Genomic DNA, 17,123 nt, shown 5'->3' with positions numbered 1-17,123 from the left:
AAAGAGTCTGGTGTGCACAGCTGTATACTCTGGCATCTGTTCTAGACGGGCGGGGGTCTGAGGGCAGTTGTTGACACAGGCTTTGGAATGGAGAGACAGCAGTGGGCACCTGGGGATACTTGAGGATGCTGAGAACATTTGAAGATAATTCAGCCTCCTGGATTGGCCTGGAAAGAGCCATTAAAAGTGCAGGCTGGCTCCTCAGAGTCCCCTCCCCCAGCCCTGTCAGTAGCAAGACACCTCACATTCCTGGTCCTCGTTTTCCTCTTCTTTAAAGGGGAGTAATAACCCTACCATATAGTTTGAAGTGATGCATGTCCAGTTCCTGTTTTATGCTATACACTCCATAGACGGCAGCTGTTATTATTTTTTTTTATACAGCAGGTTCTTATTAGTCATCCATTTTATACACATCAGTGTATACATGTCAGCAGCATGATCTGGTCCTCACACCCCCTGCTCTAACTCAGTTCACATCCTCTCCTTCTCAGCTATACTGACTCACTTGCTATTCCTCTGTCAGAACATGCACTCTCTGGCCAGCTTTTGGCTTCTGGCTTTGCTCACAGTGGAATCTTGGCTGAAACACTTCACATCCTGGTGACTCCTGTAGTCCTTCAGGACTCAGCACACATGTCCCCTTCTCCAGAAATTCCTCTCTGACCTCCCCAGGTTGGGTCAAGCGGCTCCTCAGGCCCTCTAGCAGCCCACACTTATTTCTATCACGGTTCAGTTCTTACTGCACCTTTGGGCAGGCCGTTGCTAAGTTCCTTGCAAGACCAGTAAAAGCTTTCTGGGAGGTTAAGAAAGGGCCAGCCCACTCCACTTATTGAACCCTCTTCAGGAAAAGGAGGAGGAGGAAACTGTGCTGGGTTTTTCTTGTCTTTCTTGTTTTTGGCCGCGCCGCTGGGCATGCGGCACTTATTTACCCAACCGGGGATCGAACCCGTGGCCCTTGCAGTAGAAGCGCAGAGTCCTAACCACTGGACTTCCAGGGAGTTCCCTGCGCTATATTTTAAATGTTTAAATGATTGGCAAGTCGTAGGTGCTCAACAAATATCTGTTGAATATAACAAATTAGTAATGTTGACACAAAGAAAGGCAATGCAGTATAAGTGTGCTATTTCCAAATATGCAATTTGCGGATTTTTATTTTAAATGTGAATTCATAGTGCATTACAGGTGGTTGTTTATATCAGGTTCTGTCACCCTATGTATACCCTCATCTGGAGGAAACTGCAATGGCCCCGTGCCCACCCTGCTGAGGAGATGGGAGCTCCTTGGGCAGGGCTGGGGGTGGGAGTATCTGAAGGCCCGGCACGCAAAAGGGGGGTCTCATCTTCCACCCTACACCCTCGGGGCGTCCCCTGTGCCAGCCTCGACCCCGGCCCCTCTCCCGCGCGCCTGGGTGGCGGCCTGGACGCCTCTCGCCGCCCCGCCCGCAGGCGGCGCCCTCCGGCCAGTCTCCCGCTGGGGTCGCGACGGGGCGTGCGCGCTCAAAGGATTGCATCCGCACTTCCTGGTAGCAGCGCGCGGGGCCGCCACGGGGTTGCTGCGGGGTCCCCGGGGCCGTGCTCTCAGCCCCGGCCTGTCCCCGGTCACCTGGGGCCGGGCGCGGCAGGTGCCCGGGCGGCGACCTCGCCGCGGGTCTGGTCGGGCGCCCAGCGCCGCGGACGCGGAGCGCGAGCCGGGAGCTGGGAGCCGCCGCGCCTCGGGTGAGTTGCGGGGACCCGCGCCTGGCGTCTCGCCGCTGCTTCCCTCCCCACCCGGGGCTCCGGCGGGGGAGGGGGCCGATGGCACCGCGCCGCTCCCCGCTTCCCTGGCTGTGCTCTGCGCGTCGGGGAGGGAGAGGAATTTCACTCCCGGGGATTCAGGGGCTGGGGTTCTCTATTACTTCAGAGATTCTGGAGTGGGTGGTGGCCCTGGACTGAAAGCCGAGGACGCCGCGCTCCGGCTGGGGGGTGATCGTAGCCTTCGCCCCATGGGTCCGTCCCGGGTTTGGACCCGGGGGTGGGGTGCGGGGATGGAACCGGTGGCCTAGGTTGGGTGTATACTCACATCCAGACACTCGCACCCCCTTTCCAGGGGAGAGAGCTATTAAACATTGTAAAACAGGTGATGTTTTAGAAACTGTGTGCAACTTTCCTTCCTGGCACACACAGGTGGGCATATAGTCATGGACACACATGCTCGTGTATTCGTTGGGGCGGACTTTGCGTCCCCTCTCTTGGCCCTCGGGCGTTGGGGACGGTGCCCCCGCCTGCGCCGGGCATTGGGATTAAGCCCGAGGGCTTTTCAGGTTGGTTGTTCTCTGAGACCGTGGCGTTCTGGGTGGTTCCTCTGTGCCCAGCCTGGATGGCTCAAAATTCTCTCTAAATAACTTGGGACCGCCCTCCGGAATTTGTTGGCTCAATGAAACTCCTCTTCTCACCTGGGCAGGTGGCCTCGGGAGGTGGCAGCAGGGTCCCCCGCCCCCCGCATTCCGGAGGCGACCGCGAGGACCCGGCTTGCGGAGGAAGGTCCAGCTGGGAGGAAACGCACTTGCTTCGCCCCATTGCTTTGCTTGTGCAAATGACTCGGGTAAGGGCCGGAGCGGGGGGGAGGGGAGGGGTCGCTCAAACCCGGGAGATAAATCCACCACAGACCAGAATTGCAAAGGACACTTGAATGAGTGTTTGGATCTCAGAATTGTTCATGGTTTCAAGTCAGATCAATTTCGTTTGTGCTTTTCAGGTTACTTTTAAACTTCATTAACTATAAAACGACTAATTAACATACACATTTTTTCTTGACAGCCCCTAAGACTGGAGTTTCTTTGTGGTTATCTCTAGAATTGTTGGGAATTGCAGGTGAGGATCCGCCTGGCTGCTATGAGAATCATAAGGATGGAGGGAACCTGTGGTTTAAAAACTATTTAAGAGACAGAAGGTGGCAATGCTATGTGTAAACCTTGGTTGGGTCCTGATTTGATGAAAATAGTTTTTTTAAAAATTGTGCCAATAGAGGTAATTTGTACTGGTTGTTTTTTAGTATTAAGAATATTAGTTTTGTTTAGTTACTTTTGGTAACGGTATCATGATTAGGGTTTTTTTTAAACCCTTATCTGTTAGAAATACATTCTAAACTTGAAATACAGGTTGAGGATTTGCTTCAAAATAAGCCAGTTTTGGGGAGGGCTGCTAGTGGAGAAGTGAGGGGGAACGAGGTGAAGGGAGACTGGCCATGAATTGTTAATAGTTGATGATGGATGAAGGGTGTGGGGGTATGGACTGCCTTGTACTCTTGACTCTGCTTTTGTAAGTTTGGCATTTTCCTTTAAATGTAAACACCACTTGTGGAGCTTTTTTGCAGAAGGTAGATTTGGAAGGTAACACTAGTGGTTCTAGATTCAAAGCCTTCCACAGATCCTCACTCTTTGTTAGCTGGGTATAAAGGCTGCCTCTGCAGACTCATAACAAGTCTTTTTCTCCCTCCCAGGGGTGCCGCTTTATTTTGTTGCGAAGGCATAGAGTATTTGCTGAGTGTGACAAAGCTGAGAGGATCAAGTTGATGCAGGTGGATGCTGGGTCAGCTTTTTTTTATACAAAGGGTATTAGCGAGCATAGGGGTTGAGTTGTCTCCAAATGGACAGGTTGTGTAAAATGTGTTAGCAATTTTTCTGAACTGCCCAAATCCTTTCTAAGTTATGCTCATCAAAAAACAGAGCTCAGAGTAGTGAACACTCCCATACACACTTAGGTTTTGTGTACACTTTTGGAAGCACTGTATACATCAATACAAAGTCAACATTATGAAAACGAATCACAAGGTGAGTGGAGCTCTACTTATTACCCGAGAGAGATCTTATCTGTGTGTGTGGCCTGTTTCCTGTCCTTACCTTGTTTGTTTCAGGTATCATGCAGTGTAAATATTTAGCAAAGAACTGGCTCCTGAAATTTCTGTGCATTCTTTTCCAAGAACCCTGCTTTCAAGAGGAGGGACATGGGAAGTTATATCTATATATTCATCCAACTTGCTTATTTTTGCCCCCTCTGGATTTATCTTATAATTCCTACTCATTCTATCATGCCTGATTAGTAATTTGGAAAAGTGATGATCTTATGAGGGAGCTATTAAAGTTCAATAGAGGGAGGAAAGGGAGGCATAGTCCTGAAAGATAAACCCACATTTCTTAGTAGATACCGTGGAACTGATTTTAATGCCTCCTTGCTTTTAAGAGAAAACAAGTCAAGTAAATTATATCAGTGATAGCTGAAAGTTGAAGTGTTAGATGAATCCCCTCAGCCTAGACCTTGCCCGTGTAGATTCACTAGAATAAAAAAAGTTGTAAGGATGCTTTAAGTCAGATTCAGTTGAGGAAACGCCAAAGCATGTCCCGGTTTCCTCATAGTGCATGGGAAAATGAGAGAACCAACAAAAATCCCCTTACTGTTGGAAAATATCATAGTGAATTCATGATGGTACTTAAGTGAAATTGTTTGGCTTGTGACAGTTTTCTTTGTGTGAATCAAAGAAATATGCAACTGTTAAGTGACTTTATTTTCTACCTCGTTCTCTGAGACAAGAACATGGAGAGAGAAAAGAAACTTGCCAGGCTCTTAAGTGAACAGGCAGTGACCTCATGTTTGCTGTCCTCTGTGAGAGGATGGTAGATTTGGGCGGGCTCTGGAGAGTTGATTGTTAATAGCCATTTTAAGGAATTACCACAAATGTGACACCATCTTCTCCCACATCATGTTATGGAAGGGTATAAACACATTAGAAAAGCAAATTACATACTGCTTTGTTGGCCTAGAAATGAGAGGAAAGGGTATTGGCAATCCAGTCAATAATCCTCTTCTAATTTGTAAGCACTCTGCTCTCATCTACATCACTTCATCCCATCCTGTGAGGTTCAGCAGCGGTGCTGGAGGATTATTTTAGTTTTTAGCAGATGAGAACTTTGAAAATCTAAAGAAGCGAAGGCTTGCCAGGTGGTTTGTTTGGAGATATGGGGGAAGGAAATTTAACATTCATTAAGAGTTCAAGTCAACTTCACACACATGTTTTTAATTCTCACAAAGCTCTCTAAACTGGGTATTTTCAACCCATTTTGTGGATGAAATTGTAGCTAAGAGAGGTTAGTAATTCACTTGAGGTCTGGCAGCTGGTAAAAATAGAGCCAGGATTCAAATTCAGATCTGTTGGACCTTAGAGTTTACGTTATTTCCAGCCTCTGTGCTGGTCCAAACTCTAGCAGACAGCAGAGCTACCATACCCAAGAGTTCTTTAGTTAGTTTAGGCAAGCTATCTTTTTGCCACCCTCAACTGCCCTGGTTACAAACTGGGGCCATGTGCCACATCCAGCCGACAAGGATGTTTTATCAGGCCAGCGCAGAGTTTGGGAAAATCAAAAACAAAGCTGAGACAATGTTGACAATTGGAAGATTTCAAATATTCTGCCCCCAAGAATTCCTGAAGGCGGTACTGGAGCAGCCTTCTCTCTAGAGAAGGGTAGTGTACTCCATTTCCCCCTGGTCCCCACCACTCCCTATAGTGGTCCCCATCCTTGAGACAGGGGACCATCGCACTTGCACCGTTGTTTCTTACAGTAAGAGGTCTTCCTACGTGTGCATCTACCCAAAATGGAATAACCCAAGAGAGCTTGAGGGCTCTTGTCCCAAGAAAAAGGGAAAGAGCATATTCCTTTGAGAGAATGAAGACTCTTGTGTTTACTCTGCAGTGATTCTATGACAGAAAATACAAGGTATGTCATTTTTCTCACACCCTGTCTGTGTTGCTCATTTACATAGAACTTTAGAGCTTACTACCCCTGCAATACAATAAAAATGGGGTACATGTGTGGGCACGCTGCAGCAGAGAAAAGGAGTGCCTCCCAAACCCCAAACCACTGACTCTTTGTAAGTGGGAAGATGGGTCTTGTGCACCTGGGGGGTGCCCCAGAGTCCTGTAGGGGTGGGCCACCAAGAAGCCCTCCGTCTTTAAGCAGTCTGACTTTGGGATCCAGAGGGATCCTGAGCTTGTGCCCTGGCTCTCTGCTCTGAGGGGCCCAGAAGGTACTCCCCTCCCCCTCCTCTGCCCGCCCCTCTCCAGCTGGTGACAGATCTGTCCTACACACCACTGAGGCATGGCCCCGTCGGAAAGCTCCGCAGGCAGGAGGGACTGAGGCGCCCTAGTCCAGCCTTTGAGAGGTTTCTGGGGTGCAAGTCCAAGAGTGGCCTGATTCCTCATCTTGAAACTTTCACTTAAGGGTCGTGGGACAGATGTTCCCGCCTCTGCCTATGTGTGGAGTTTCGTTGCAGTGGAGGCTGCTGTTTAGATCTTTGTTTCCTCTCCCTGAGTCCTGAGTACTCGTGGCTGCTGTGTGGAGGTGTGGGCATGGGTGAGGCGGAGGCGGTGAGGAGGAAGTACAGATGGAACCTTGCCGTGCGGTTTTGAGGTAACATCAGGTGTTGTTTTGAGACCTTTGTCACTAGAGCTGTCAGTCTAGGTGTGTGCGTACCCCAGTGTAAGAAGAAACGTGGGACGGGGCGGGGGGGGGGGGGCGCTGCAGGCGGGCTGCCTTGTGTGGTTGGAAGAAGGACGTTAGAGGCTGAGGGCTTTCCTAAGTGCCAGGCTGGCGGGTTGGTCGGAGCCTTTCTGGGGAGCTCTGGGGCTCAGGTGTGTGGGCGTGCTCTCAGGTAGGTGATGACTACTCCCTGGTCAAACAGGCGGCCTGCAGGGAGACTAGGTTGTTGACCGGCCACGGCAAACACGGGTGAAGCGTGGCGCCCCTGAGTGTGGACTCTCGCCAGGTCGCTGATGTCTTTCCCACCACCTCGCTGTGTGACCTTGACCTATTTTTCTAACCACTCTGCCCTTCAGTTTTCTCCTGTGTCAAATGGAAGTACTGATCACACCTACCTCACAGGGCTGCGAGGACGAAGCGGCGCGTGGAGGGCCCGGTGTGGAGTAGGGGTTCCCTGAGCGTTGCTATTGCTATCGCTGGAGCCCTGCCTTCCTTCGCTTTTGCCTTTATTTGGGGGATCCCCCCCCGAGAATTTTAGAAGGCAGGCTGCAGGGTAGAAACGCTTTCCAGCTCTGACCTCCCTGTTTTCAGAGGCAGCCTGGCCTGCCTCGTGGCCTGAGGAAACGTCCTCCGTGACAGATGTCAGCAGGGGGTTTGCTGGAGGAGCAGCTTTGGAACTGATGGCGAGAACGGGCCGGGAACTGGGGCTTTGGCCCTGTCGTCTGGGAATTGAAATGCGCGGTGACTCTGGAAGGGAGATGGGTCCCCGGCCTGCCCCTGATGGAGTGGGGCAGACGGGGCAGATGCCCCTGCCTCGGCGGCAGGGCTCGCGGCCCCTGAGTCCTCTCCGGTGCTGCTTCTGTCAGCTGGGGACGTGCCCTCCTCACAGGCATGCTGGCAGGAGCTAACAGAAATACGAAGTCCCGACCCAGGCCCCGTGAAGTACTGTGTCCGACCTGCCCTTTAGTGGCGAAGAAATCGAAGACCAGGTACCCCAGGGGGGTTACTTTTAACTTGGAGAAATAATAGAGGTGCTGTTAACCTGTATTTGCAGAGCATTTTGTAGTTTTAACAGGGCTGTCCAATTTGATCTTTGACCAGTGGTGCGGGGTTATTTGTTTGCATCTGTTTCTCTTGCCTTTTGCACTCTGTCAGGAGAGGTACACAAGTGAACTGAGGTTCAGGCCAGAGGTGAGCCCAGAAGTGGGAACAGAGGAGTGGGCTGTGCGTTCTACTTTATCAGAGAAGTAACCTGTGTTCGTATTCCTTATGCCCTTAAGGAGTCATAGGGAGTGGTGACATCTGGGGAGGGGAAGGGGGAGAGTGAGAGCTGAGGTGTTCTCGGGAAGCTGAAAGCATCCCTGTGTCCAGGGAGGCTGAACGGAGGGGTAGCCCGTCCCCCCCAGAGTCCCCGGCCAGCAGCCGAGGCAGAGGTGGCCCGGCTGACAGCTCCTGCCCAAACCCATTCACGGAGGGGCCAGCGGGGCTCAGGGGGAGGCGGGGCACTGGGCTGGTGGGCTCCCTCCTCCTCCTGCCCGGGTCCGGACCTTCATGGAACTGTTGCCTTCCTCCTCCTTTTTTCCTCCTCCTCCGCTCCCAGCCAGAAGTTCCAGTGAGATGCTGAACTGCCTTCATGGCCCTCGCCACCCCAGCTCACAGCCCACAGAGCTGCTCCCTTCTGACTGTTCTGGAGGGGCTTTCCCTCCACAGCCCCTGCCATTTCCCATTGGTATCCTTGCCTCTGCGGCCTGCTAATCCTGTGTGTCCTGCGGACCAGCAGCAATGGGAGCTTGTTAGAAGTGCAGAAGCTCAGGCCCACCCCAGGCACAGTGAATCAGAATCCAGCTTTTAACAAGATCCACATTCAAGCTTGAGAAGTATTGGTCTGCAAGGCCATGACCTTACCAGTCACAGGTGGCCTGGCATTAATTACCTCTGATCTGTGTATATTCATACATTTTTTGGGTTTACCCAATATGGGAATAATACTCTATGTACCACTGGTTTTCAACCTCCCAGCCCCTACCGTTAGACTGTGTGAGGATGACAGCTCACTCCTCTCGGTTACGCTGATTCCCAGGGTTCAGCAGAATCTCTGGGAGGCATGAGGAATTCCATTACAGTGTCTCCCCCGTGAGAAACCCTGCTATATACAGCTTTTATCTCAGTTCTGTCATCTTACATTGTATTGTCAGCATTTTCTCGTTCTTTAATCTTTCTGCAGAGCTTGTCTTTCATGGCTACAGATAGTAGTCCATCTTATGACTGTCATAAATCATTTGACTACTTCCTTACTGTGAGGCATTTAAATTGTTCTGATCCTTTTGGGGTGGGAGAGTGTTCTGGAGGCTATTATAAGTGTGCTGAAGTGAGCTGCTCAGGCCGTAATTACTTCCTTCAGCTCTGATTATTCCCTTATGATGAATTCCTGGAGTGGAGATACTGGATCAAAAGGCATGAACATTCTAAACACTCTTTAAAATGCAGGAGGAGTATAGGAAGTACCCTGACATATACCCTCCCGAGCACTGGGTAGTGTGGTCTCTAGACAGATTCTCTGGGGAGTAGCAATCATGCCTTGTTCATCATCACACACGTCAAGGCCCAGCTTAGAGCAGATTCTAAGGTGTGACTCCCAGGGGGGTTGGGGAGTGGGAGGGAAGTTACCTGAAGGGTGGGTAGCTGCCTGCGATGGTGGCATTTCTTCCTCCTGGCATGAGTCCTGAGTCCACTGACCAGGCAGCAGCTTCCTTCAGGGTGGGTCTGCATGTTTTAGCTTGCCTTCCAGCGGCAGGCGCAGGCAGGACGGGGAGTTCGTGGAGGCCTGAAATGACAGCCTCACTTACTAGTCCTGAATCTGCTGTTCCTGACGGGCCCCACACTTGCTTTTGCTCCATAAGTCTGTGACTGTTAGGTTCGTAACACTTTTTCCTCCCAGGAGCAGACCAGGAAACTCATGTTAAATAAACTGTATTCTGAAAGGTACACTCAGATTCTGTCGTGAAGAAAAAGTGAAATATCAACATTGTATTTGTGATTGAGTCATAGTTTGAACTTGGATGCCAGGAATATATTCTTGGCCCTCTATAAATATGTTTGGAGTCAATGAGTGAATGAATATGCACAGAATGAATGAGTTTGATTATGTTAAATAACATACATATATTAGATATATTTGTGTGTATCACATGACATAATTAAAACATTTTAAACTGAATATTAAATCATTAGCCATTCATTTATATTAACTGTTTGACATGTTATGACTTCCAAATAGACACACACACACCATACTTTCTGGAAATAAGTGTGATTGATTCAGAGGTTGTCTACAGCAAACAACAGACTCTTTTATGAATGGAATACAGTATATAATAGGAAAACAAAAGTGGCTTCTTTTGTCAACATGTTTTTGAGATTCATGCATGTTGTATATTTCAGTAGTTTGTTCTTTTTTATTAATAGCTAATATTCCACTCTTTGATTATACCACCATTAATTTGTCCATTCTGCCTGGAAGACCATTTGGGTTGTTTTCAGTTTGGGGCTTTTATGAAGGAAACTGCTTCATAAAACAGTGAACATTCTTTTACAAGTCCTTTTTTAAAAACATGGTTTTCTTGAGCTGCAATTTACATGCCATAAAATCCACCCATTGTAAGTGTACGATTCTATGATATTTATAGATTTGTACAGCCATCACCACAATCTAATTTTTGAACATTTCTATCACCCCCAAAGTTCCCTCATATCAGCTTAAGTCCCCACTCCTAAGCCCAGGCAGCCATTGACCTACTTTCTGTCTCTTGCCTTTTCTAGATATTTCCTATAAATGGAATCCTAGAATATGTAGGTTTTTTGTGTCTGGCTTCTTTCACTTAGCATAATATTTTTAAAGTTCATCCATTTGCAACATGTATCAGTAGCTTGTTCCTTTGTATTGTTGAATAGTTCAGTTTTACAGATGTAACCACATTTCATTTATTTCTTCGCTAGTTGATGGACATTTGAATTGTTTCTGGTTTTTGGCTATTATAAATAATGTTTCTGTGCACATTCATGTACAGGTGTGTGTGGGCCTATATTTTTATTTCTCTTGGGTAGATTCTAAGGAGTGTAATTACCAGATTATATGGTAAGTTTATGTTTAACTTTTTAAGAAACTGGTAAACTGTTTTCCAAAAGTGGCTGTACAATGTTAGAGTCCCACTGACAATGTATGATGGTTTTGACTTCTCCACATTCTTGCCAACACTCAATATTGTTAGGTTTTTTTATTATAGCCATCCTAATGGCTGTATGAGTATATCTTATTACAGTTTATGTGTTTTTTTGTTTGTTTGTTTGTTTTTTTGGCCACGCCACTTTTGAGATTAGTTCCCTGATCGGGGATTGAACCCATGCCCCCTGCAGTGGAAGCTCGGAGTCCTAACCAGTGGACCACCAGGGAATTCCCTTATTACAGTTTAAATTTACATTTCCCTAATGACTAATGATGATTAGCACCTTTTCATGTGCTTATTATTATTAGTCATTCGTATATCTGCTTTGGTGAAATATCTAGTTAAATCTTTTGCCCATTTTTTTAATTGGGTTGTCACCATCGTCATATGGAGTTTCAAAAATTTTTTAATATTCTTTAAAATATTCAAATAAAAATATTTGAAATAAAATATTCTAATATTGTTTTTAAATTCTAGAGGCAAGGACTTTATCAGATATATGACATGCAAATAGTTTCTATGAATCTTTGACTTATTTTTTTATTTTCTTAATGGCACCTTTTAAAGAAAAAAGTTTTAAATTTTGATGAAGTCTAAGATATCAATTTCTTTTCTTTTATGGTTTGCACTTCTAATTACATATCTAAGAAATATTTCCTAACTGTGTACAAGCCTTTTTTTTTTAACACACTTTACCTTTTAGAGCAATTTTAGATTCACAACAAAATTGAGCAGAAGGTACAATTTCCCAAAGAGATTTCTCATATATTTCCTGCGTCCACGTGTGCATAGCCTCCCCTATTATCAGCATCCCCAATCAGTGCTACATTGGTTACAGTTGTTGACCTTACACTGACGCACCATAATCATCCAAAGTCCATAGTTTACGTTACAGTTCTCTCTTGGTGGTGTACATTCTGTGGGTTTGGACAAATGTATAGTGACATGTATTCACCATTACAGTAGCATACAGAGTAATTTCACTGCCCTAAAAATCCTCTGTGCTCTGCCTGTTCATCCCTTCCTCCCCTCTAACCCTTGGCAACTACTCATCTTTTTACTGTCTCCATAGTTTTGCCTTTTTCAGAGTGTCATATAGTTGGATCATACAGTATATAGCTTTTTCAGATTGGCTTCTTTCACCTAGTAAATGCATTTTTTAAGGTTCCTCCATGTCTTTTCATGGCTTGATAGCTTTTTTTTTTTTTTTAATGCTAAGTAATCACAGTTTATCCAGTCACTTTCTGAAGGACATCTTGGTTGCTTCCAACTTTTGGCAATTATCAATAAGGCTGTTATAAAGACTTGTGTATAGGTTTTTGTGTGGACGTAAGTTTTAAACTCCTATGGGTAAATACCAAGGAGGGCGATTGCTGGATCGTATGATAAGAATATGTTTAATTTTGTAAGAAACCACCAACCTAAACTGTCTTCCCAAGTGGCTGTACCATTTTGTATTTCCACTAGCAGTGAGAGTTCCTGGTGCTCTACATGCTCACTAGCATATGGTGTTATCATACAGGTCTTTTTGTGGACATGTATTTTAATTTCTCCTGCATAAATACCTAGGAGTGGAAGTACTGGATCATAGGATAGATGTATGTTTAAATGCCAGACTTTTCCAAGGGGTTGTACCATTTTATACTCCTACGTCTTTCCCAATACTTGGTATTGGTCTTTTTTTTTTAATGGTATTTTAGGCTTTATTTATTTATTTATTTTTTGATGTGGACCATTTTTTTTTTATTTTTAAAAATATTTATTTATTTATTTATTTGGCTGTGCTGGGTCTTAGTTGCGGCACGTGGGATCTTCATTGCAGTGTGCAGGATCTTCGTTGCGGCATGCAGGATCTTTAGTTGCGGCACGCGGGATCTAGTTCCCTGACCAGGGATCGAACCCCGGCCCCCTGCATTGGGACTGCAGAGTCTTAACTGTTGGACCACCAGGGAAGTCCCGATCATTTGATATTTATCCTTCATTTTGTTAATGTGGTGTATCACATTTCTTGATTTGTGGATGTTGAACCATCTTGCATCCATGGAATAAATTCACTTCATCATGGTGTATGATCCTTTTAATGTACTGTTAAATGCAGTTTGCTAAACTTTTTTGAAGATTTTTCCATGTATGTTCATCAGGGATATTAGGTATAACTTTTTTTCTAGTAGTGTCCTTGCCTGGCTTTGGTATCAGGGTCATACTAGCCTTACAAAATGAGTTTGGCAGTATTTTCCCCTCTTCACTTTTTTGCAAGAGTTTAAGAAGGACTGGTATTAATTCTTCTTTTTTTTTTTTTTTTTTTAACATTGTACATACTTTACATTTATTACTACAGTGATACATTTGATGAACCTATATTGACACATCATTATCACCCAAAGTCCATTATTTATGTTAGTGTACACTCTCGGTGGTGTGCATTCTGTGGCTTTGGACAAATGTATAGTGACATGTATCCACCATTACAGTATCATACAGAGTAATTTCACTGCCCTAAAAATCCTCTGTGCTCTGCCTGTTCATTCCCCTCCCCCACATCTCCTGGCAACCACTTATCTTTTTTTTTTTTTTAAATCAGTCATCAATTTTATACACATCAGTGTATACATGTCAATCCCAATCGCCCAATTCAGCACACCACCATCCCCACCCCACCGCGGTTTTCCCCCCTTGGTGTCCATGCGTTTGTTCTCTACATCTGTGTCTCAACTTCTGCCCTGCAAACCGGTTCATCTGTACCAGTTTTTCTAGGTTCCACATACATGCGTTAATATACAATATTTGTTTTTCTCCCTCTGACTTACTTCACTCTGTATGACAGTCTCTAGATCCATCCACGTCTCAACAAATGACTCAATTTCGTTCCTTTTTATGGCTGAGTAATATTCCATTGTATATATGTGCCACATCTTCTTTATCCATTCATCTGTTGATGGACATCTAGGTTGGTTCCATGTCCTGGCTATTGTAAATAGTGCTGCAATGAACATTGTGGTGGATGTCTCTTTTTGAATTATGGTTTTCTCAGGGTATATGCCCAGGAGGGGGATTGCTGTGTCATATGGTAGTTCTATTTTTAGTTTTTCAAGGAACGTCCATACTGTTCTCCATAGTGGCTGTATCAATTTACATTTGATGTGGACCATTTTTAAAGTCTTTATTGAATTTGTTACACCATTGCTGCTGCTTTATGTTTTGTTTTTTTTTGGCCCTGAGGCATGTGGGATCTTAGCTCCCTCACCAGGGATTGAACCTGCACTCCCTGCATTGGAAGGCAAAGTCTTAACCACTGGACCGCCAGGGAAGTCCCATGGTCTTTTTAATTTTAGCCATCCTGATGGATGTGAAATTGTATGGCTATGTGCTTTTAATTAGCTTTTTCCTGATGACTAATGATGTTGAGCACCTTTTCACATGCTGTTGACCATTTGTTCATTTTCCTTTTGAACTGTCTTTTCAAGTATATTGCCCATTTTTGTTTTGAGTTGTCTTTTTACTATTGATTTGTAGACATTATAGATAGATAGGTAGGAAGGTAGATAAGTAGGTAGATAGATAGATAGATAGTCTGAGCACAAATCATTTGTTAGATATATGTGTAGTGAATATCTTCCCCCAGTGTATCTCTTGCTTTTTCATTTTCTCATAAGCAGAAGATTTTAATTTTAATGAGTCTACTTTATAATTTTTTCTTCATGGTTGGTGCTTTTATGTTTTGCTTAATAATTCTCTACCTACCCCAAAGGTTGCAAAGATTTTCTTCTTTGTTATCCTTCTAGATGCTTTAGTCTTAGCTTTTACATTTAGGCCTGTGATCAATCCTGAATTAATTTGTGAGTACGGTGTGAGATGGGATTGAGCTTCTTTTTCATACAGTTATCCATTTACTGCAGCACCATTTATTGAAAAGACTTTCCTTTCCTCCATTGAATTGCCTTGGTACTTTCTTGTAAATCAAGTGGACTGTTGGAACTCTCTACTCTGTTCTATCTGTTTGCCTGTTCTTAAGCTAGTACCACACTATCTTCAGTTCTGTAGTTTATCAGTCTTGAAATCAGGTAGTGTAAGCCCTTCAACTTTGTTCTTTTTCAAAAATTTCAGCTATTCTGGCCCTTTGCATTTTCTTTCTTTTTTTTAAATTAAGTTTTATTGGAGTATAGTTGCTTTACAATGTTGTGTTAGTTTCTGCTGTACAGCAAAGTGAATCTTTTGCATTTTTCGTTTACACTTTAGAATCAACTTGTCAGTTTCTACCAAAAAGCCTGGTTGGATTTTGATCAGGACAACATTGAATCTACCAATCTAGAGAGCATTGTCATCTTAACAATATTAATCTTCCATAGACATGGTATATCTTGCCATTTATTTAGGTCTTTAGTTTCTCTCAGCAGTGTTGTTGTTGTCTTCTCAGCAGTGTTTTATAGCTTTTAGCATTGATGATTTGTACATATTTTATTTTTTTTAAATTAATTTATTTATTATTTTGCCTGCTCCAGGCCTTAGTTGTGGTGTGTGGACTCTTAGTTGCGGCATGCGGACTCTTAGTTGCGGCATGCAGGCTTCTTAGTTGCAGCATGAATGTGGAATCTAGTTCCCTGACCAGAGATTGAACCCGGGCCCCCTGCATTGGAAGTGTGGAGTCTTACCCACTGGACCACCAGGGAAGTCCCTGATGATTTGTACACATTTTAAAAGATTTATTCCTATGTATTTTACATTTTAAAGTCTACTGTAAATGGCAATTTTTGCATTTTCAAATTTTGTTTTATATATATGCTATATATATATATATACATACATACATATATATATATATATATATATATATATATATATATGCAATTTAAAAAATTGATCTGCAACCTTACTAAAGTAACTTAGTAACTCCAGTAAGTTTTGGGTAGATGCCTTAGGATTTTCTGTATGTATAAACATCATCTACAAAGAGTTTTACTTTATTCTTTCTAATCTGTATGCCTTTTTTTTTCCTTGCCTTGTTCCTTTAAGGGAAAAGTGGTCAGTTTTTCACAGTTAAGTATGATGATAGCTGTAGATTTTTTAAAAATGTCCTTTATCAGGTTGAGGAAATTTCCCTCGATTGCTACTTTGCTGAGAGGTTTTTATCATGAATGGATGTTGAATTTTGTCAAAAGCTTTTTTCTGCATTTCTCAAGATGATCCTATAGTTTGTTTTCCTTTATTCTGTTCATGTGAATGTGTCTCTTTTTCATCTTGTGGCACTTTTTCGTCATGTCAAATTAGGGAAAAGACCACCGTTACTACTTCTAACACTCAAACATCTTGGCATGATTCACTGAATGTAGGTTCAGGAGCATGATTTAGACAATTTGAATCTGATAATCTCCATAAAATACTTTATAAACTAAAAAGCACCATATATATTTAGGTAGAATTATTTGACTTAAGGGGCCTACCTGTCCCCCAAAACTTCTCTTAATCTCTGAAACTTCTGCTGTTAGTCTCATGCCTAAAAAAATCAGTATGGGGCTTCCCTGGTGGCGCAGTGGTTGAGAGTCTGCCTGCTAATGCGGGGGATACGGGTTCGAGCCCTGGTCTGGGAAGATCCCACATGCTGCAGAGCAGCTAGGCCCGTGAGCCACAATTACTGAGCCTGCGCATCTGGAGCCTGTCCTCTGCAACAAGAGAGGCTGCGACAGTGAGAGGCCCACGCACCGCGATGAAGAGTGGCCCCCGCTTGCCACAACTAGAGAAAGCCCTCTCACAGAAACGAAGACCCAACACAGCTATAAATAAAATAAATAAATAATAAATTAAAAAAAAATCAGTATGAAAATAACAGAACTGTACACAATGAGATTTTGACCTTAAAAGGTCTTACTTCCTACTTTCTGAGCTTGGGAGACCTAACTTTTGGATATGACAAAGTCCTTCCATTTAAGTGTCCAGTAATATTTCTCAAAAAAAATTCTCAAAAAAATCTGTATACTCGTTGCCTATGTCCCAATTCTTCATTGACCTGAAAATCCTGGGGGACTAAGAAGTCTATGGTCCTTGGTCTAAACACTGGAGAAATCAATGACTTAAAAGGAATTTCAGATGATTTGGGGTGGAGCTATCACCCTCCCAGACTTCAGCCTATACTACAAAGTTACAGTAATCAAAACAGCACAGTACTGGCACAAAAAACAGACACATAGATTAATGGAACAGAATAGAAAGCCCAGAAATAAACCCACACACCTATGGTCAATTAATCTATGACAAAGTAGGCAAGAATATACAATGGAGAAAAGACAGTCTCTTCAATAAGTGGTGCTGGGAAAACTGGACAGCTACATGTAAAACAATGAGATTAGAATATTTCCTCTCACCATATACAAAAACAAACTTAAAATGGATTAAAGACC

General features: G+C 44.2%; 1 protein-coding gene across 1 annotated transcript in view; it reads left to right on the top strand.

Annotated features, from left to right (window-relative positions):
- The first annotated feature begins 1,540 nt into the window (after window positions 1-1,540).
- The window catches only part of GPR160 (G protein-coupled receptor 160), a 39,766-nt gene continuing 24,183 nt past the window's right edge, over window positions 1,541-17,123 (top strand). The window contains exons 1-2 of the mRNA XM_061194490.1: window positions 1,541-1,715; window positions 2,440-2,580. The gene's annotated coding sequence lies outside the window, so the exon portion shown is untranslated. The remainder of the gene's footprint in view (window positions 1,716-2,439; window positions 2,581-17,123) is intronic.

Source organism: Eubalaena glacialis, chromosome 6 (genome assembly GCF_028564815.1).
Source record: "Eubalaena glacialis isolate mEubGla1 chromosome 6, mEubGla1.1.hap2.+ XY, whole genome shotgun sequence".
Taxonomy (NCBI): domain Eukaryota; kingdom Metazoa; phylum Chordata; class Mammalia; order Artiodactyla; family Balaenidae; genus Eubalaena; species Eubalaena glacialis.
Note: the sequence above shows the minus strand (reverse complement) of the source record. Positions and strands in the feature narration are given on the sequence as shown.